Genomic DNA, 22913 nt, shown 5'->3' with positions numbered 1-22913 from the left:
GCCAGGTGCCTAGAACAATGCCATTTGGATCTCCCACATGGCTGGCAGGGGCCCAAGCCCTTGGGCCATCTTCTGCTGCCTTCCCTGGCCATAGCAGAGAGCTGGACCAGAGAAGAGCAGCCGGGATATGAACCAGTGCCTATATGGGATTCCGGTGCTGCAGGTAGCAGCTTAGCCAGCTGCACCGCAGTGCCTGATTGGTCTGAGTTTCTGATCCCGTCTGCCTGATGTGGGGCTAAGAATTTTCATTTTGTGCAAGCTCTTGGGTGATGCTGATGCTGCTGGTCCAGGCACCTCCATCTGGGAGGGGCACAGCTCGGCCTGGCCCTGACACATGTCACTCACATGTGGATGCCCTCACTCACAGCCAGCTGCTGGTACTGCTGGTAGCCAGAGCTACCAGGCATGCTCTCGCCTCTGCACAGTCTCTGTCACTGCCTGGGACGCCTGTCTCCAACAGCCTCTCTTGCCCCCTCACTTTCTTTCTCCATCCTCAGCTTACACAGACCCCACCCCCATGCAGCCCCCCATCTCCATTCCACTCCACTCCATCCCCACTGTGCCTCACAGCCTGACAGGTTCATTTCTTGCTTGCTCTTCGAATGATTTTTTTTTGTTGTTGTTCCTTTCTTCTGTCTTCCGAGCTCAGGTTCTGTCCCAATGGGTCTACGTCTGACTGCAGGCTAAGAGGCAGGGCAGCCCAATGGTCGATGCCCCAGGTTTTGGACTTGGCCAGGTGGGTTTTAGGTCTCACTTCTTCTAGTGGCTTCTACAGTGTGCTCCTCCGTGGTCCCCAGACGTTAGCCAATGCCCCGCCCCTCCACCCCGTGGGTGTGGGCAGAACTTGGAGACTCTCTTGCAACAAATAGAATATGGTGAAAGTGATGCTGTGTGAGGTATTAGGAGGCTTTCTTGGGATACTCTCATTTAGAATCCAGTCTTGCTTTATGAAGAGACTAGCAACCCCATCCCCACCCCAAAAAAGTGAGACCCCGGCAGACTGCACTAAATGCCTGTGACCAATCAGCGGTCATTAACATCTCCCGAGGGCAGTACCCCATCTTCCAGTTGACTTGAACTTGGGTTTCCCACTAGGAAGTTCCTCGTCCTTGACACCTGCCGCCCTGGGCACCACATGAACCTACAGAAACCCCCTGAGACCACAGCACCAACTGATCACCGTCGCATGGGACACACGGAGTGACAGCCGTGGCCGAACCCATTCAGCTCCAGGTCTGGGAGCCTGCGTGATGAAACCACTTCAGTTGCTTAGTCACACTTGCCTGTGCAGTGATTTCTGCCACACTGGATTTCAGAGACACTACTTGGCAGGCTCACTTTAAAACATCAGAGAGAGCATTCGGTGTGCAGCCCAGGGAGTCATCTTGCCCCTGGCCGTCCCTCCAACCTTTTAGATTGTGCCTCCTTGCCCTCTTCCAAGTGGCCTGCTCTGTCACCTAGATACTCAGTGCCCAGGGTTTCCCGAAGCTCAGAGGCAATAGTTGTCCTGATGGCTTACCCCTACCCAAGACCCGGGGCAGCCCAACTGTGATCTTCCCTCCCTGGTCTTCACTAGGGAGATGCATTCACAGGCTAGGACAACAGCATGGGGCTCTCAGCACAGTGCACTCTTCAAACCTGTGCTTCCCCTGGCCCCCTCCACAGCTTCCAGAAGCTTCCAGAAGCTTCTCCCGCCTTCTCGACACTCCAACTCCACGATGCTGGAATTGTTAACCACAGCCCCACAGTCCTTGACACCTGTCCGTGGAGGGCTGGGTCACATCCCCTGCCCCATGAGCCTGGGCTCCCCCACGTTCTGTGATTCCTAGAGGTGAGTAGGGAAAAGGCTCAGCTGTCACTCAGGAAGACTGTCCCACAGGAGATCCTATTTACGAGTCACTAAGTCACTGTGTTGGCTCCTCAAGTCACGATCTAAAACAGTAATTCCTCAGCTTCCTTCCTTCATCTTGTCGGATGCTGCTGAATCCTCAGCCAGCTAGAATGCGGCGTGGATCTGCCACCGCTTACAGAACAGCCCGATTAAGTGCAGCCAGTGGGATTGTTACTGGATAAGCAACTTAGCTGAGGACACACTGGAGGTTACTCTATCAGGAGAACAAGAAAGACATGCCCCAGTTCTTGGAGTAGCGTGTGGTTTTATCTACAAGGGCTGTCTTGTGCATGTTACAGGCTAGCCTTGAGCGGGTCTGGAGCCCCCTGTAATGAAGAGGGCTGGGAAGATCTTCAGAGAGTGAGGCTGCTTTTGAAGGCAAAGCATTGCTTTAGGAAGTAGAGAGATGGAAACAGGCCATTCCCCCACAGAACCACACTGCCCAGACTGCGGAAGAGTCGTGCCCACTTTTGCTGAGTGGGGGAGAGCAGGACTGGAAAACCCGGCTCTCCCTCCTCATCCTGGCTGCAGGAAGACCCAAGGCTCCTCCGTGCCCCTTTCCTATGAATTATTTTTGGGGGGCAAAGAATGTTTGGGAAACCGGCGTCAGATACTTGCCTGTCTCGCATGGGAAGGTGAGAAGCAGTGGGCAGTGACGCATCCTTTTCCACACTGGATACACGAGTCTGGACCCTACTGAGAGACGTGGGGTCGGCTGAGGGGTGGGCAAGATGAAAAGGGGAGGGGCAATCCTGGCTCCTTCTTTCTCCTTTTGGGGGACGGGGTGCAGGTCTGAAGGAGCAGAATCTCCCAGGGCAGCCCACAGCGGGCAGCCCCAAGGACCGTGGCGCAGAGAGGCAGGGAGTGCTCCAGCCGCCCACAGACCCTGACTCCGTGCTTGGGAGCCACCAGACTTGGCCCCTCGATGGGACTTTCTGCCTCTCCTGTCTTAGTTACAGCCCTAGTGTGTGTGTGTGGGGGGGTGGGAGGTGGGGCAAAGATTTCCCAGGCACCACTGGGTTCGTGGTGGTGTGCTGAGGAGCAGGTGGCCAGGGAGAGGTAGGGAGAGGTACGATGAGGTGACGAGAGGGTGCAATCCCACGTCTGCAGAGACCAGGATGCTCCCTGTTCCTGATAGGATAACAGTCTCCCCTTGACACTTGCAGGCCTTCCAAGGTGTTAGTTACCTGCAGTCAACCTGGGTCTGAAGATAGCAAATGGAAGTTTCCAGAAATTTTAACTCGTTAAGTTTTAAGGTCAATGCCATCCTGAAATGAAATCTTGCCCGCCGTTCCACTACTTCCTGCCTGGATTGTGAATGGTCCCTTTGCCCTGGGGGGCATCCACGCTCTGTGTGCTGCCCCCTGAGCAGCCAGCTCAGCTCTGACCCTTGCTATGTCACAGCGTTTGCATGCAAATAGCCCTCATTTTACCTACACCACAGGCCCATGGGCAAGAACAATGCTTTGTAAATTAAACTTTTTTTTTCCTCCAGGGATGTATGCATAGGAAGAAACATCATAGGGTTCAGATCTGTTTTTTTGTTTGTTTGTTTGTTTGTTTTTTGACAGGCAGAGTGGACAGTGAGAGACAGAGAGACAGAGAGAAAGGTCTTCCTTTGCCATTGGTTCACCCTCCAATGGCCACCGCGGCCGGCACACCGCGCTGATCCGAAGGCAGGAGCCAGGTACTTCTCCTGGTCTCCCATGGGGTGCAGGGCCCAAGCACTTGGGCCATCCTCCACTGCACTCCCTGGCCACAGCAGAGAGCTGGCCTGGAAGAGGGGCAACCTGGACAGAATCCGGCACCCCAACCGGGACGAGAACCCAGTGTGCCGGCGCCACAAGGTGGAGGATTAGCCTAGTGAGCCATGGCGCCAGCCCAGATCTGGTCTTGGTTTCAGGCATACACTGGGGTCTTGGAACGTATCCCCTGTGGATGTGGGGGACCCCTGTATGGGGAAAGCAGCCCTCTCCAATGAGATCCTAGCATCTGCCTTGGGGAGACGTGTACACAGAGAGGTAAACCTGACTTCTCTCCTCTTCCTGTTGTTTTCTCAAATGCCAAAGTGCCCCATGATGGGGCAGCATCGACCAGCTCAGGGTACAGCTCTCCCTGCATTTAATTTTCTACGTTTTCTCCAAGGCAGGGCTTAGATGTATTAAACCAGCCAGATTCCTCTGAATTTTCTGTGTACTAAGTGGCCCCTGAGGCCTTTTTGAGGGGAAGGATCTTGTGTAGGGGGGTGAGGGGAGGGGAGAGGGGACTTTCAATGGTTAAAAGCAGTGCATGCCTGTGCTTTTAAAAATTAATCCATCTGTTCTTGCACTCACACCCACCCCGACCGTGCGTGCTGCCCAAGGAGGCGGCTTTCTAAGCGCAGAGTCACCTGCAACCTAACAGAACACGGCACAGGCGTGCTTTCGAATTTCAATCAACCGGGAGAAGAGTGGACTTGGATCTCAGGAAGGACCTCGCCTGCGCACTCTTGATTTGTGCGCTGCACATTGAAGCTCACGAGCATCTTTGACCTGGGGCAACACGTGCAGTGCTCAAGCCTCGTGTAGTTGAACTGGGGAGGGAGACACAGCACATACGCATGCAAGGGAGCCTGGATGTGCTCAGCTCCTTGTGGAACGGGCCACGGAGGTGGCGCCTCCTATCTTGGAGACGAAGAAGCCCAGGACAGCTGTGTAAGGAGGGAGGAGTGCTACAAAGCCCCTGTGGTGGAGCATAGGGTGCTGATGGGAACGCTGCAGGATCTAACAGCGAGGAGACCCCTGCATTTGGAGATCCTGCGAGTGGATCTTCGTTGCTGCTCCACAGCCTGGAGCCTGCTGGGAAGCTGCCATCCCATAGGAGCGCTGGTTCAAGTCCCGGCTGCTCCACTTCTGATCCAGCTCCCTGCTGATGCACCTGGGAAAGCAGCAGAGGATGACCCCAGTCCTTGAGACTTTGCACCCACACAGGAGACCTGGATGGAGTTTCAGGCTCCTGGCTTTGGCCTGGCCCAGTCCGGGCCATTGCTTTGGAAGGACCTGTGGTTACTTCTTTCAAGGTGCTGGGCGGCAGTTGAAATAGTTTTCTGTTCTGGTGTGAGATGATCTGTGGAGTGTGGCCGCAGGAGGCGACCACGGGAGAGGACAGTGATCTTTGTCCTCGCAGTCCTAGTGAAAGGAGGTGACACTCAGTGCCAGTGGGGAAGACCCCAGGGTGGCCAGGAGGCAGCAGGAGACAGGTCCTGGTGAGTACAGAGACCACAGCCCCCACTGGGGTCTCCGTGGGAAAGGAAGGAGGGGGCAGGGCGAACAGTGGAAGTGGGTTCAAGAGAGAGGCGGGCTCCGGTAGCCTGGCATCCAGCTGTGACAGGTCACCATGTGACAGTTACCAAAAGAGTGACTCTTTTTTTAAAAGCTTTATGCATTTATTTGAGATGCAGAGTTAGAGAGAGAATGAGAGGGAGAAGTTTTCCATCCACTGGTTCACTCCCCAGATGGCTGCAATGGCCAGAGCTGAGCTGATCTGTAGCCAGGAGCCAGGAGCTTCTTCTGGGTCTCTCACACAGGTGCAGGGGCCCAAGGACTTGGTCCAGCTTCTACTGCTTTCCCAGGCCATAGCAGAGAGCTGGATCAGAAGAGGAGCAGCCTGGACTTGAACCGGTGCCTATATGGGATGCCAGTGCCTCCGGCAGACGCCGGCCCCCAGATGACTGGCTTTTAAACAGCCTGGTTGCAAGTGAAAGGTCCAGGCAATGAGCAGCCTTGCATGTCCTAAACAATGACGTTAATCTCACCCAGAAGGGCCCGCCCTTACCTACTCACCTGCCAAAGACCACACCCTCTGTCCTATCACACCAGGGATTAGGGTTCCAACATGCATTGTTTGTTGTTTTAATTGGAGAGAGAGGGAGACCCCAAGCGTGTGCTCCTACTTCCCGGATGCACACAAATGCTTGCACCTGAGCCAGGACCGGGAGCCAGGGGCTCAGTCCACGTCTCCATGCAGGTGACGGGAACCCAATGACTTGAGCCATCACTTGCTGCCTCCCTCCCACAGTCTGCATTTGCGGGGAGCAGCAGTCAGGAGCCAAAGCTGGCGGTGGAAGCCAGGCCTTCTGATATGGGATTGTGGGCGTCTTAACCCACAGATCAGTGAGCTGGCACGAGTCGGCTTTGGCTCAGGGCTAGGCGCACAGCACGGATGCATATTTGCATGTCAAGTAACAATCTTTGGCTAGGGAGATTTAACCAGCAAACTGATTGGAGAGGGAACATTGAAGATGGGAACAAATTAAGATCTAGATGCTCCCTGACTTGCAATGGGGCCATGTCCTTGAAGAAGCCATTGTAAATTGAAATACTGGAAGTCGGGGCTGGCACTGTGGTGTAGCAGGTCACCTGTACCATCGGCATCCCATATGGAACCAGTTTGTGTCCTGGCTGCTCTACTGCCAATCTAGCTCCTTGCTAATGGCCTGGGAAAGCAGCAGAAGATGGCCCACGTGCTTGGGGCCCTGCACCTGCGTGGGAGACCAGGAGGAAGCTCTTGGCTCCTGGCTTCAGCCTGGCCCAGCACTGGCTGTTGCAGCCATGTGGGGAGTGAACTAGCAGATGGAAGACCTCTCCCTCTCCCTCTCCCTCTCCCTCTCCCTCTCCCTCTCCCTCTCCCTCTCCCTCTCCCTCTCCCTCTCCCTCTCCCTCTCCCTCTCCCTCTCCCTCTCCCTCTCCCTCTGTAACACTGCCTTGCAAATAAATAAAATAAATCTTTAAACAAAAAAGGAAATATAGAAAGTCAAAAATGCATTTAATACACTTAACCAAGCTAGCATCCAGCATCGGAACTGGACAACATGGTGGACGGTAGTGCATCTGTGGCGTCCCTGTGTGACTGCGGGCTGGGACTGCATGCCCTGCCTCTGCCCAGTACCTCCAGAGAGGATGGGACCACAGCACTGGCCCTAGAACACACCCAAGGTCAATGTGCCAAGTATGGCTTCTGCTGGATTTTTTTCTTTTTTTTGCTTTGGTCTCATCCTAAGACCCCAGAAGTAGAACTGTTGTCAGCTGGGGGTGGGCTGTGCTGCCATCCTGTGTAGCTCAGAGCTGTGAAGAAAGGATGGGGGCGACAGGCTGCTGACTGTCGCCATGGAGTGGCTTCCAGCGTGATGGGAGGCGCTGCTCTCCATTCACACAGCAAACAGTTCCCGAGTACCTGCTTGGTAGCCCCAGGAAATGTGAGGAGGAGGGTTGGTGGTGAACACGGGACAGGATGGAGGCTTGGGGGAGCCATTCCCGTGGGCCAACATCAGCTCTGGGAGAGAAGGGCAGAGGAGGGAGCAAAGGCTGGGGGTGGGGGGCGGCCCCACAGTGGGGGGCTGACCCCTTACTTCTCCTCCCTGGCTGTGCATGAGTTCCCTGCAGCACACTCTGCCGTTCAGCACCCCACAAAGTCCGTGCCAGGCCTCCCTGCTGGCTAGACAGCACCCTCTTCCTCCTGGGCCTCCTGGGTTTCGGACCAATGCACCTGCCCACGCAGAGGGGCCCCATACCACAGATGTGTGTGCAGCTGAGGCCCCTGCTGTACGGATTTCCTGCTGGACATGGAGTAGTCCATGTGGAGATAACTTGCCCTTGACTTGGGCCTTCTGAGCTTTGCCAACAACTTGAAATAGGAGCTGTCATTCTCCCTATTTTATAAACAAAGAAATGAGCTCTCAAAATCCAGCTGGGGCGAGTGGGTTTACCGCAGGGAAGTCCGTGGCTACGTCAGCATCTCTCTGCCCCTCCCCAGCGTGGGGCACTCTGCCTTCTCTCTCCCTAGTGCAGCACTGCCCCCTTCTCTGCAGGGGGCTCCTCCGAGACCCTGCAGTGGGTGCCTGAAAGTGTGGCTGGTGCCGTACTCCATATAGGTGACCTTTTTCCTCTACAAACCTTTGCGAAAGTGCAATGCAGAAATTAAACACAGCAAGAGATTAGTAGACATTATGCTGATAAGACAGAATAAATATAATAGCATTTAGCGTAATAGAAGTTACTCACAACTTATGGGTTGTTTCTTTCTGGAATGTTCTGGGTGTTCTGAAACCCCAGATACGGGAGACGCCTGAATTTCTGCTCTCGCCAGCCTGTACCCCTGCTCTGTCTCTCCTGCTGTCCCTCGGTCTCCTCCCCACATCCTCTCTCCACAACTCCTGGGGGGAGACTGAGTCAGGGTGGTGCCCAGAGCTGTGTCTTCAAACCCACATTAGGGGAAAGAGACCCAGAACAATGTCCCATATCAAAGGCGCACTGCGGCTGTCACCCGGCTGTGGGCTTCCTCTTCATCTCTCCCTCCTCTCTGGAGCCTCAGCTGAGCCTGGCCAGCTGCTGCCCTGGCCAGCCAGCTCTCCCTGGAGCTCAGAACCCCTGCAAACTGGCTGCTTACCCTGTACCCTTCCCCCCTTCCCCACGTGTTCACACCTGCACCTTCTCAGTTCTCCTCCACCTGGGGAAGGCACCTGCAGCCCACAGGGGTGTGGCTGCCTGTGCTTTCTTTCCCACCCAGCCCTGGAGGCAGCAGCTCGCTCTCTCTCTCTCTCTCTCTCTCTCTTTATAAAGATTTATTTGATTTTTTTTTATTAGGCAGAGTTAGACAGTGAGAGAGATAGACAGAGAGAAAGGTCTTCCTTCCATTGGTTCACCCCACAAATGGCTGCTACAGCTGGAGCTACACTAATCCAAAGCCAGGAGTCAGGTGCCTCCTCCTGGTCTCCCATGCGGGTGCAGGGCCCAAGCACTTGGGCCACCCTCAACTGCCTTCCTGGGCCACAGCAGAGAGCTGGCCTGGAAGAGGAGCAACCGGGACAAGAACGCAGTGCCCATATGGGATGCTGGCGCCACAGTGAGCCACGGCACCGGCCCATATTTATTTATTTGAAAGTCAGAGTTATGGGAGCCAGAGAGAAAGATGTTCCATCCTCTGGTTCACTCCTCAAATGGCCACAAGAGCCAGAGCTGTGCCGATCCGAAGCCAGGAGCCAGGAGCTTCTTCCGGGTCTCCCATGCGGGTACAGGGGCCCAAGCACTTGGGCTGTCTTCTACTCCTTTCCCAGGCCATAGCACAGAGCTGGATCAGAAGCGGAGCAGCTGGGACTCGAACCAGTGCCTGTATGGGATTCCAGCACTGCAGGCAGAGGCTCAGCCTACTACACCACAGCACCAGCCCCAACCCCTGCACATTTTCTTTTTTCTTTTTCTTTCTTTCTTTTTTTTTTTTGACAGGCAGAGTGGACAGTGAGAGAGAGACAGAGAGAAAGGTCTTCCTTTTTCCGTTGGTTCACCCTCCAACGGCTACTGCAGCCGGCACACAGTGCTGATCCGAAGGCAGGAGCCAGGTACTTATCCTGGTCTCCCATGGGGTGCAGGGCCCAAGCACTTGGGCCATCCTCCACTGCACTCCCTGGCCACAGCAGAGAGCTGGCCTGGAAGAGGGGCAACCAGGACAGAATCCGCGCCCCAACTGGGACTAGAACCCGGTGTGCCGGCACCGCAGGGGGTGGATTAGCCTATTGAGCCACAGTGCCAGCCAGCCCTGCACATTTTCTGAAACCCCTACTGTGCTCCCTGCTCTGTTCTAGGGCCCGGTGACACAGATGGATCAAGACACCAGCCCTGTCCTTACCCCCAAAGAAGTAAACTTTCAACTGTGGAGTCACAGTCAGCAGTAGGGGTGGGGCCGGGCTGGATGCAGAGGGAGGTCCATTTGTGGGGCTGTGGTGGTGGTGGTGGGGTCCTCTCCCAGGGGCTTTGATGAGTTGAGACCTGAGGAGTGAGACCCACCCCTGGCAGGTGCAGGGGCTGCAAGGCCAGGGAAGGACACAATAAGTGCAAGTGTCCTGAGAAGTAAGCACGCAGGACCGGAAGGGACAGGTCGCCAGACGAGGGGTCCACTGCCCCTGGGGACTTGAGGATGTTATTGGGATTTCATTCTAAGGACACTGGAGAGTGTCCCTTGGGAGGAAGGGCGGGGCCCAGTTCCTGTGTTAAAGAGCAAATTGGGGCCAGCGCTGCGGCTCAATAGCCTAATCCTCCACCTAGCGGCGCCAGCACACCAGATTCTAGTCCCGGTCAGGGCGCCGGATTCTGTCCCGGTTGCCCCTCTTCCAGGCCAGTTCTCTGCTGTGGCCAGGGAGTGCAGTGGAGGATGGCCCAAGTGCTTGGGCCCTGCACCCCATGGGAGACCAGGAGAAGCACCTGGCTCCTGGCTCCTGCTTTCGGATCAGCGCGGTACGCCAGCCGTGGCAGCCATTGGACAGTGAACCAATGGCAAAAGGAAGACCTTTCTCTCTCTTTCTCTCTCTCTCTCTCTCACTGTCCACTCTGCCTGTAAAAAAAAAAAAAAAGCAAATTGGGGATGGCGAGTTTGGGGCTCAGAGGGGTGAAGTGACTTGTCTGAGGTCACACAGCCTAAGTCAGCTCTGCCTGACTCCCGGCCTGGGCTTGCAAAGTGAATGCAGAATCAAGTTCCAAAGTCACAGCTCCAAGGGAAGAACTTCCCAGCCAATGCCTCAGGCGTGGTCCTCCCTCCCTGAGCTGAGCTGAGCAGGGGACTTCTAAGCACAGGTGGGGCAGCTGCTGCATCTTTGGGAAGCAGCTCCGTGGCAGAGGGCTGCATGCTGGCTTCCTTCCTCCTGTGTCTTTGCTGCTGGCGTCTTCTGTGAAAAGCACAGGCTTGCAGCCAGAAACGCAAACATCAGAGAAAGCGAGGATGAGCAGAGCGAGAAGCTGTGCAGCAGTCAGGGGCCCAGCTCAGAAGAGGTTACTACAGGCATCGCCTCCAGACGCGCGTGCCAGTGGGTGGCAGGGAGCGGGGGCAATCACGCGACACTACGACAGGGTGTGCTGGGGCTGGGGGTGGAGCACCAGCCGCCCTCAGCAGAAGCCTGGGATGAGCACCCTGACGGCACCTCTTCCCCCCGTCCCTGTCGCCTGCAGGACAGGAGGGCTCCCACACAGTCCCCCAGAATCTTGTCCCATAAAGTAGCCTCTGTCTGTGGCGGTGTCTCTGAGCCGAGTCCTCCGAGCCCCTCGCTAGCTCCTGGATTGTTATCCCGGCGAGACCACTGCAGCCTGCTGCTCTCCAGTCCTGCAGGGAGCTTGTGGGGAGGAGGGAGTCTTTGTCGCATGCCCAGAGAACCAGAGTAATGCAGTGAGGACAGCAGATGTACTACAGAGGGGCAGGTGGGGGCGGTGACACAGGCTGCGTCCACAGGGACAGCTGAGAGGTGGACAGGGGGCTGCAAAGCATGGTCCCCACACTGCACCCCGACACCTGCCCCTTCTGTCTGGGCTCTCTGCACATGAGTGTACACACTCACACATGCTCACAAACACACACATGCTTACATGCTCACACATCTACACACAGATGCACACTAAAGTACACACATGCACATATACTGAAACACACAGGCTTTCTCACACATACAGATGCACAAGGCACAAATCAAAAGTACACACACATACCAAGACATACATGCTTCCTCACACATATCTGTGCACACACACCAATGCTCACACATGCAGTCACACATGTATGCACACACATATATACATACACACGCATGCACACAAATACATGAACTACACATGCAAAAGTGCACACACACTGAAACACACATGCACACACACTAATGCTCACATGTGTATGCACACATACACATACTCCTACATACACACTCGCACATATACAGTTACACATGTGAAAGTACACACACATACTGAAACATGCATGCACACACACATATAGACACACTTATGCACACAAATACAGAAGCCACACATGAAAAAGTACACACACATACACTGAAACACACATGCACACACACTAACACCCACACATGCATGCACACACATACATACACACTCATGCACACAAATACACACAAAAGTACACACACATATACTGAAACACACATGCACACACACTAATGCTCTCATGTGCATGCACACACTCCTACACACACATACACATGCATGGTCATGCATGTGAAAGTACACGCTGAAACATGTAAAAAGTAAACTGAAAGATGCATGCACACTTGCACACATGCACACACACACATGTGTCCCACCCCTGGGCCTGATCTCGTTGGTCACGTGGACGTCTTGGTCCTCAGACACCCCCCGGGTGACTCTCTTTCCGGATCTGCTTTTCTGTCTTTGTTTACTAAACCTCCCTTGGATCTCCCTCTTCTCTTTTGTCCCATCTGCTGCCCTGCAAGCAGGTGAGGGTGCTGATCTCCCTCCCAAAGATCCCTGGCAGGGGGTAGGAAGAGCTGATCGAGGGACGGGAGAGCCAGTCCTCAGCAGACACGGCATTTTCCCGAAGCCTCTGTCAGTCATCCTGGGCAATTTGAACTCTTCTGTGTCCACCGGCTCCACGACATTGCTTGTGTTTATAATAAGATGAGCACTCTGGGACCGACCGGCGCTGTGGCACAGTGGAATAAGCCTCCGCCTGCAGTGCCAGCATCCCATATGGGTGCCGGTTCAAGTCCCGGCTGCTTCTCTTCTGATCCAGCTCTCTGCTAATGGCCTGAGAAAGCAGTAGAAGATGGCCCAAGTGCTTGGGCCCCTGAATCTGTGTGGGAGACCCATTTGAAGCTACTGGCTCCTGGCTTCAGATCAGTGCAGCTCTGACCATTGTGGCCATCTAGGGAGTGAACCAGTGGATGGAAGATGTCTCTCTCCCTCTCTCTCTCTCTCTCTCTCTGCCTCTGCCTCTCTGTAACTCTGCCTTTCAAATAAATAAATACATCTTAAAAAAAAAAAAGATCCGGGCAGAGCACTGTGCTTGGTGCCTGCAGGGAGCTTCCGCTTGCCTGAGGCCAGGGCCAGGTGTATCTTTGTACTAGGCCGTACTTGGACAGGGCTCCGAAATCCTGGATGGTCCAAGACAGCTAGGGCCTCTGCTTAAAGCTTAAACTGTCATATTGTTTTGTAAGTTCTATTTTCCATCCATGCCACCTTTCCTGGTTGGCTTTCTTTCCCTCTAGACTCTCCCTAGATCTCGGCGGCATTTTTCCCCCAGCAGAGGTGACCTCTGCGGGGCCACATGCCATGGGCCAGGTAGCCTCCATGCAGGAATCTGCTTCCCTGCATTGCATTTAGCACTGGGGACATGCCATGACCCGAGTCACCATCCAAGGCGCCAGGCCCTGTGTGTCCCCAAGGTTAGTAGCACCCTGTGGCCCATCTCAGAGTTTGGCTTTGGCTGTGTCTTTGACATGGGTCTCTCACGTCTTTACTGCCTCCTGCCTCTGTTCCAAGCCCCATCTTGGATTTCCAGCTTCGGAGGAATGACCAGTCTTGGCTACTCCGCTGTAGCCACAGGAGGCGCCCTGGGACATCTGTCTGGTTTTGTTTCACTTTGATGCTGAGCAGTGTGACCAAAAGGCCGTGGGGAAGGGCCATTTCAATGCTGGGAGCCTCAAAAACGTGCTCCCCTTGGAACCGACTCTTGGGAAACAGTTCACGATATCTGTTGGTGGATGAGAAACTTACTTCCACGCCATGCAAGATATTTCTAGCATTTGCACACACTGTGGTGGGGAGCAGGTTGAGAGGGGTATGTGGAAACCCCGGTGTGTGGCAGGGGCTCTGTCTGTCTGTTTTATTATGTGGGTGGGAGACCATCTGGCTATGAGGAGGAGGCATCCATCTTTGTTAACGCTGGCGGGACGAGGTGCTGGGGCCACCTGGCAGGGCGGCTGGTGCAGTGAATTTGCTGAGCAAGGAGCTATCGGGAGTGAGAGATGGCAGCTGGGATTCTGCGCTCCCAAGAACACCTGAGTTCAAGCAGTGCAGAGCTGGAGCTCGTGAGCCGTCAGCAAAACTAAGGAAGAGTGAAATCCTGGGTCAGCTCCTCGGTGCCCAGGTGAAGGAGCAGGCATGACCTCTCATCGTGTCCTTGGCCCCGCTCGGGGCACGTGTCCTACTCCCCAGAGGCTCCCAGGGAGAAACAGGTCTAAGCAGTCCAGAACCCAAGCCCAGAGACACAGCTGCCCCAGCCCTGCTGTGGGTCACGGCAGTTGTAGTGCACAGCCGATTTACAAACCCTCAGGCTGTTTGTTTCAACATTCTGTCCAGGAAGCAATTAAAATGTCCTGCAAGGGCTGAAGAATGCGTCCTAGGAGCTGGAAATGTCCCTGGAATGGGGCAGTGAACCGTCAAGCAGCCGTTGAGCCAGGAGCTGGGCGGACTCCTGTGTACTCCCAAGCACAGGATTTGGGGATGATGCCTACAGCCTGGCTTGGTCTTAAAGTTCTATCCCTGTGTGCCTCAAAGAGTCCAGGCCACCCCAGCCAGACTGCCCTGAGAGAGGAGGGGCTTCTGGATAAAGTCAAATGCTTGCAGGCTGCCGTCTTGTGCCCCAGGCTGGGAGCATCCTCCACAGAGGTGAGCAGGTGCACCTGTCACTTTCTAAGACTGGCTTTGGTTGGAGAGGGAGGCACAGCCAGACCTAAGAAGGGAAGGATGGACACGTATCTGCAGGATTTTAGGGACAAAGCCAAGAAGGGGGCTCCAGTTTAGTTCTGTGCTCCCTCCCGCCATGGCACCCATCCAGCCACAAACGTCTAATGCCCTTTCCCCCTGGCCTCATGGGGGTGTTGAGAGGGGATACGGGGTGACTGGTGAGTGGTGCAGGTCTACTCTTACTCACGGAGAGCCCTGTGTGGGTCCTCTCCTTGCTGCCTGGTATGGCAGGTTCAGCGACATTGTGCATCTATAACACTGGCCTTGGGCACACAATGAGTTTCCCTTGTTACCATTCTCCCTACTCTTTGGTAGCTTTTGTCCTGGCTCCTGGCTTCATGTCCATGCGTCAGGGCAGGGTTTAACTCTTCCTCTCACCATTTCCAGAATGTGTTTCTGTGGCCCAGGCTTGAATGCCCATGGCTGCTCATGACCCTGGCTTTGCTGCCTGCTGAGATTGGCACATCACAGGCAGGAGGAACCTGTGTGTGCCAGAGTCTATGAGAGTCGCAGCTGCAGCAGCCCTGGACCCCAGGGCAGTCCACAGCCCAGCAGAAGGCAAAGAAGAGCTATGGCTTTCTGGCTCAAGGGGACTCCCTCTGGCACCCCAAACCCTCCTGTACCCTGATACCTTCATGTTACTGCTGCGTGGCTGGTATGAGACACATAGGAAGGTTGGAGGTTTGAGGTTCTGCTATTTCTCTATGCTTGGCTTAGCAAAGTGTTTTACTTGCCTGCTTTCTCCTCCCCAGTGCAGAAATGCTATGTTCTTTGCAGGCAGAAGGGAGCGTGAGTTAGCAGCTGTTAAGCACCCAGCACATAGAAGGTGCCCCAACTCCAGGCTATGCTGAAGCTCCAGCCCTGCCCCCCCTGCAGAGTGGCCAAGGTCCACTCCCTGCCTGCCAGGGAGAGGAATGAAAAGACACAAAGACACAAAGCATCTCAGAGGCGTCCCCCCAGGGCTGCAGCGCGGGTTCATGGGGAGTAGGGACTGAGTGCACAATCTCATTCCTTCTCAAACTCTGTGGATCGGCAACCTCCGTCATCCTGGGCCGGCCTCCCTGTCTTGTATCTGACTCTGGGGGCTTGAGGAGACCAAGGCAGCCTGAGGATTCCCCTGGCAGGGTAAGCAGCTGCAGGTTTGGAGGAAGTGGGGGATGGGGGTCTGAGGAGGAAGGGCAGCCAACACCTGCGGCTTGTCCAGCTTTCCCTGGAGGAGGATGAGGGAGAGGCACAGAGGGAATGGGAGTCTCAGCTTCCAGGCAGGTGTCTGACAGATGCCTGGACACTCTTGGACAGGTGCCAAGTGAAGTGCCATCAGGTGAAGACACTTTGACGGAGAAAGAGGGCCTGTCAATTGTTTTTGCAGGGACTATAGGCAGACCCTAGGGGCTGTCCTGGGCACCCCAAGAGGACTTTGCAAGGGCATCTGGACAGCCTCATAGAGACTCTCAGCTCCCGCTCTGGGAATTGCATAGCTGCATTATTCCCCTGTTCCTCCTGGCTGACCCAGGGCACAGGTGCACAGTGACCAGGCTTGGTCCTGCCCCTGTGAAGCTGGGAGCTAGGAAGCCAGAGGTAACTGGGTTTGGGCCCAGGGGCTGCGGACCTGCGTATGTGACATCACATGTCCCATGGGACCTACCTATGCCACCTGGGCACTGTTTGGGTCTAGCTCCCTAACACAGCTCGGTCCTCTGCCTTTCTGTCAAGGACTCAAGGAGGTGGCTCATGGGGGAGTATGGAGCAGGTGAACCGCAGGGGAGCGACTGGCACCTTGATTTCTGGTTCCAAGACAGCATCCTTTAAGTGTGAAGTAAAGAGCTCTCCACGTAATCAGTATTGTGACTCCTTAGGACTGTGGGGCAGACGGCTCTCCAGGAGATCGAGAAGTAGCCATCGACTGCACATTTTAGTCATAAGCTACATATTCTTGTTTTAAAGATATTAGAATGCTTTTCTTTTCTGAAACTTATTTTACTTATTTGAGAGGGCAAGGCCAAGGTTGAGAGCTGGAACATAATCCAGGTCTTCCCTCTTGGGTGGCAGGGACCCAGTTACTCGAACCATTCACACTTCTTCCTGGGGAAGCATTGCCAGGAAGCCAGGGTCAGGGCTGGGGATCAAACCCAGGCACTCTGCCATGGGCTGTGGGTATCTTAATTAGGCGCGCGCTCTCTCTCTCTCTCCCTTTAAAGATTTATTTATTTATTTGAAAGGCAGAGAGAGAAGTCTTTCATCTGCTGGTTCACTCCCCAAATGGCCGCAATGGCCAGAGCTGGGCTGATCTGAAGCCAGGAGCCAGGAACTTCTTCCGGGTCTCCCAAGTGGGTGCAGGGGCCCAAGCACTTGGGTCATCTTCTACTGCTTTCCCAGGCCATAGCAGAGAGCTGGATAGGAAGTAGAGCAGCCAGGACTCGAACTGGTGCCCATATGGGATGCTGGCACTGCAGGCGGCAGGTTTACCAGCTATGCCACGACACCAGCCCCTTAATCGGGCTCTTAACCATTAAGCTAAAGCCCCACACTTCAGTGTTTCTGAAGTCAAGAAATCCAAAGTTCTCCTTTCCCTCTGCTCTGGGAAGGTTAGCCGTGTGCTCGGGGAAGGTCTGTGTAACACAGAAGCAGTGAACTCTCTGACCACAGCCTGCAGTACAAAGTTGCATTTCACATCAATCATGCCAGCAGGTGCACATATACACAAGAATTATTCTGCTTAGGAGGCAGGACATCAGCCAGCATTTCACATCTCGCTCTCTGTTCTCCTTCCTTGTCTATAATTTGCAGCTATGATGTCTATGTGAACTTCGAAGCCCGAGCTGGCCCAGAATTTCCTCTCCATCAGCTTTCGTTTAAACCCTGGAAGTGTCCTTGGGATGTACTGGGCAGATACCCAGCCCTGAGACCACACACAGTCTCTGCTGCCTGGCACACTGCTTTGCCAACCACAGACAGAGTCTTTGGGACCCTGGCTGGCCACCGCCCCGGGCTGAGCTCTTGCCTCTGTATGTGCATGCCCGGCTCCGGGGGTCCTATGGGGTTGTTGGGATACGGCAGAAGACCTGTGAGTACCTGGCACGCACCTGCTTTCCCAGGACACCAGCTGGACAGAAAACGCCACGCCAAGGTGTGCCTTGTCCAGCCCAGGGAACTCTCCTGCCTGCTTAGGACATGCACAGAGGATGCATGAGCCTCCTGTCCCTTGGCTGCAACAGCAGGAAGAACCAGAAAGAGCCGGTCCCAGGCAGGCCTTGTTCCCAGGTGCGGGAGTGCCCACGTGGCACGGAGAGGCTTCCGTGCTGGTCAGAAGGACGGGTGCCGCCCCCAAGGCTCAGGAATGCCCAGAACTCCCATTTCCTCACGGCCCACCAGCTCATGTGACTGAGACAAGGACAAGGTCACCACTGGCTGCATGTGGGGCCTTCCAGGCTGACCAGGCCTGGCCGCCCCTCCCTGCCCAACATCTCTGACCGAGCTCAGCGGCTGGGGAAGCTGAACACAGTTGCCCCCCTGCCCTGTGCTCCTGCCCATAGGCAGGGGTTGTCTCTCCCCAAGCCTGTGAATGCTTGGCAGGAGCCAGGGTGGACAGCAGCCCCCCACCTGTGCAGGGCAGTGGGAGTGGCACCAAGACTTGGAGCTCATGTTTGCAGCCAAACACGCCCACAGCCGAACGCACACTCTCTGCTCCCTGGGCGTGTCCATTGGCGCCCAGCTTCCCACAGCTGTTCTGCACAGAACTCCCCACTGGTTCTTCATCTCTGCTTGGCGTTGTTTCTGCAGACATGCTGCCCTGGGCCCTGGCTTGGGTCCCAATATCTGACCAGCCATGCACTGCCTCCAGTCGGGCCCTGGGGACCCGCACTGGCTGTGGCTGTCACCCATTGCCCCCTGGCCACCAGCTACAAAGACAAGGAAACCCATGATAGACAAGTGAGTGTGGCCAGCAGCAGGTGCCATGGGGAACAGCAGGAGGAGGCAGGGCATGGTCGGGGGTTGGGGTAGGGGGAGCAATGGTCTTCAAAGGTTTCACTACCAAGGCCATGGGGAGGGTGGGGTGAGTCCTGGAGCTCAGGCAGAGAGCACCCTGGGCAAACACCCTCTGCTGGGCCTGGCCTGGCCTGGGGGGCTGCAGCAGGGAGGGGCCAGGATAGGGAGGTGGTGGGGCTGGTGGTGTAAACTCGGAAGGTTGACCCATCAGCTGGGGAGCCACTGAGGGCCTGAGTGGGGTGCCAGGGATCTGCCATTGTCCCAGGACACTGTGTGTGTGTGTGTGTGTGTGTGTGTGTGTGTGTGCTGGGGGGGCGGTTAGGACAGTGATTCAGGATAGAGCCACCTGGGGCTTGGACCAACAGGAGCTTGGGAGAAGTGAGTAGATTATGAAAGCATTTTCATGGCAACTGATTGGGTTTGTGATCGTGTTAGCTTGGGACTCTGAACGTATATCAATCATAATGACGGTGAGGTCTCTGGCCCCGGGCTGCTGGAAGGCTGAAGGTGTCACTTTTGGAAGCAAGAAAGTGGGCGGGCTTTTGGTCCTGTGTTGGATAACCTTGTTTAAGTCCCAGTTCTGCTTCCGATTCCAGACTCCTGCTAACATGCACACAGGGAGGTAGCAGATGGTGGCTCAAGTACTTGGGACCCTGCCACTCATGTGGGAGACCCAGATGGAATTTGTAGCTCCTGGCACCGGCACTGTGGCATAGTGGGTAAAGCCGCCATTTGCAGTACTGGCATCCCATATGGGTGCTGGTTAGAGTCCTGGCTGTTCCACTTCTGATCCAGCTCTCTGCTGTGGCCTGGGAAAGCAGTAGAAGATGGCCCAATTCCTTGGGCACCTGCACCCAAGTGGGAGACCTGGAAGAAGCTCCTGGCTCCTGGCTTCAGATTGGCACAGCTCTGACCATTGTGGTCACCTAGGGAGTGGATCAGTGGATTGAAGACCTCTCTCTCTTTCTCTCTCTCTCTCTGCCTCTCCTTCTCTCTGTGTGTAACTCTGACTTTCAAATAAATATATAAATCCTAAAAAAAATTGTGGATTCTGGCTTCCAATCCCTGGCTATTGTGGGCATCTGGAGAGTGACCCAGTAGATGGAAGCACTCTGTGTGTATGTGTATGTGTGTCTGTGTCTGTGTCTGTCTCTTTGCCTTTCAATTAAAATGAAATAAATGAAAATAACCAAAAGCGACTGAGGAAGTACGGGTTGGGGAGAGGCAGAGGTTTGGTTTCATCCTACACAAATGCTCTGCTGAGGAGCGGCCGGCTGGAGAGACCAGAGCTGAGGTTGGGCTGCAGGCGGCCCCTGTGGCAAGTTCATGTTCACACAGCATCCAAGGAGGTCACGTGGGCACATGACAGCATTGGGCACTAAGTCGTGAGCATCCTGGTGTTAGACATAGAGCAAGAGGAGGAAAAAGACCCAGGGGTGACAGAAGGCAGACCCCTTGGCAGCCAACCAGGAGCTGCGTTCCCAGCAGGTGATCAGCAGTGTCAAATGAGGCTCAGCGATGGACCCCTCACCCCACCCCAGACTTTGGATCTCCTGGGGTGGGGCTTTGCCAGTGACCTTGACAGAGGGCGTTGCCAGCAGTGCGTGTGGCAGGGTCCCGATTCAAACTGGAGTGAGTTCAAGGAAGGTGAGAGACGGAGGAGGAGGGACAGCAGACACAGAGACCCCAGGACCCTACTTTTGAGGATGCTTGAGCCATCAGGATCAAGAAATAGGGCAGAAGTGGAAGAGGGGATGTGAGGTTGGAAGGCTGCTGTCTAAGGATTGTGTTACTCTTGCTAGGGTTTGGGTTTGGTAGGGAGAATTCAGCCTAGGGGCAAGTTGAGGTAGAGAGTGGAAATTGTATGGACCTAGTCCTCGCCCAGGCAGGCAGGGGTTAACAGCCCCGTCCCCTGGTGGGGGTCCCAGAGGGGCTGGGCTTCACTCTGCTTGGCTGATTTCACTGGCCAGGAGGAAGAAGTGCCTCCTTTGTTCTCATACCTTTTCTTTTTCTTTCTTTTTCTTTCTTTCTTTCTTTCTTTCTTTCTTTCTTTCTTTCTTTTTTTTTTTTTTTTTTTTTTTTTTTTTTTTTTTTTTACAGGCAGAGTGGACAGTGAGAGAGAGACACAGAGAAAAAGGTCTTCCTTTTGCCATTGGTTTACCCTCCAATGGTCGGCGCACCGCGCTGATCCGAAGGCAGGAGCCAAGTGCTTCTCCTGGTCTCCCACGGGGTGCAGGGCCCAAGCACTTGGGCCATCCTCCACTGCACTCCCTGGCCACAGCAGAGAGCTGGCCTGGCAGAGGAGCAACTGGGACAGAATCCAGCGCCCCGACCGGGACTAGAACCCGGTGTGCCGGCGCCGCAAGGCGGAGGATCAGCCTGTTGAGCCACGGCACCGGCCTCTCATACCTTTTCACAAAGCAAAGTTCTAGACATTGGTCAGCGGCTCCTCCCTACCCCCTTACCCCACCCCCAAGGTGGGGCCTGCTCAGAGGCCCCAGCCTGAGGACACCCCTCCCTCGCTCATCCAGCATTTGTCACATCCCCACAACTGTGACCAAGGCATTGAGAAGTCAAGCCCCAGGCAGACACACCCAGGAGCGCCCATCGCAGATGCTCCAGGTGTGGGAGTCTCTGAGGGCTCCTTTGTAGCAGACACACAGACTGCGAGGTGCCCCGGCTGCACCCGCACAGGTGCCCAATCACCTCCCCGTGGTGGATGTGGGCTCAGCTGGCTCGGTGGTGGTGGGGTGCAGGAGTGAGGGCAGAGCTCACAGAACAGCCCGAGGGCTCCAGCCAGCCCCTGGCCCCCAGCCTCCTGGCTCTGAGGTGCTCCGCCCATGCTGCCTGGCAAATGGGGACCCTTGTGATGGTTATTGGGGTGTAAGTCTCACATGAGGGAGATGCAGTTGGGACACATGAAACCCAGGGCAGGCAATGCGAGGACCCCACAGAGGACCGAGGCTCCCTCCACAACCTGCCCAGGCCCTCACGGTTGGCTTGGTCTTCCATCACCACTTCTCACTCCAGGCTGTCCACATATCATGTGCTAAGTCCTAAGTCCACAGGTGCAGGTGCAGAGAAACAGCAGCAGCCAATGGCAGTGCTGCCCTTCTGAGACAAAATCTGATTGGCCCACCACATACATCCCCAGGGCCATGCTAGCCAATCAGCTGGGCCCAAGGGGCAGGCGGGGGTCCCACAGGTGCCTATACCAGAAGCGACCCCTGCAGTGTGCCCAGGCTTCCAAGACAGCATCCCTGTGGGGCCCTAAACTCTCAGGGACACTGGTGCAGTTTGGGCTTCACACAAGGGGGCAGTGAGCAGACCCCCAACTCCCTGAGCCCACCATGGCGGGCTCCCTGAGTGAGCAACACTCCAGGCATTAGAGCACCCTTTTCTTTCTTAAAATTCTCTTTCTTTGGGAGTCAGAGAGACAGAGGAGTGCTCCCATCTGCTGGTTCACTCCCCAGATGCCCACAATGGCTGGGACTGGGCCAGGCCAAGGTCGGGAGCTTGGAACTCTGTCCAGGTCCCCAACAAGGGGGCCTAAGTATCACAGCCATTACCTGGCGCCTCATCAGGTCTGTATCAACAGGAAGCTGGAGTCAGGAACTCGAGCCAGGACTCGAACCCAGGCGCTCTGGTGTGGGACATGGGGCATCCTAACCAGTGTCCTATCCACCAGGTACCTGCCTGCCCCCATCCCCTTTTCTCAACTCCTGCTGATGTGCACAGCAGGTGTCAATTTCATCAGGGCCCTAGGCCATTCTGGAATGAGCTGTGCTGGCCCTCTCCCTGCACATCAGCCCCCATCCTGGGAGCAGACAGCACATGGGTCCTGCTCTCCACGGCATGCATCCACCCAGCTGCCACGGGAGCTGCAAGTGTCCCCTGGACCACGACTCACTGTTGTTGTTGATGTTGACCTTGGACCACTGTGAAGAGCCAACTGTTTGTGAATGGCTGTTGCTGGTACCCAACAGGCATTGAGGGCATTTAGGGGCACCTCAGCCAGCCGGCTTCTCCCTGTCTGTCCATAGTCCAGCTCAAGGTTAGGGTCTGAGCCGCGTAGAGGGACCGAGCAGAGCTGGATGCAAGTCTTGGTCCAGGTCTGTGGTCTCCAGGGCACAGAGGCAGGGCGGGCAAATGCCAGCTACTTTGACACTGTCCCAGCCTGTTCCTCACTCAGGGGAGCCCAGCTTCAGCCTGAAGATGCAGGAGACCCCGGGAACTCTGTGATGTGTCCCAGATCACACAGTGTGCAGAGAGCCGGGCTTCAAGCACCAACCCACTCATCCCACCCCACGTGGACTCCAGGACTCCCCACCATGGCCTCTCTGGGCCTTCTTCTCATTCTCCCTCTTTCCTGCAACTCCACACCCACATACACGGTGGCTCCCACAGGGAGGCTCTGAGCACACAGCGACCGGGGCTCAGACGCGGAGGCTTTCGCACAAGCATCCGCTTTCCTGGGTGGTTGACTGCGGATGAGATACACTATCATGCGCAGTGGTAAG

This window comes from Oryctolagus cuniculus, chromosome 15, assembly GCF_051225735.1.
Source record: "Oryctolagus cuniculus isolate XC-2025 breed Fujian yellow rabbit chromosome 15, ASM5122573v1, whole genome shotgun sequence".
Classification (NCBI taxonomy): Eukaryota; Metazoa; Chordata; class Mammalia; order Lagomorpha; family Leporidae; genus Oryctolagus; species Oryctolagus cuniculus.
Note: the sequence above shows the minus strand (reverse complement) of the source record.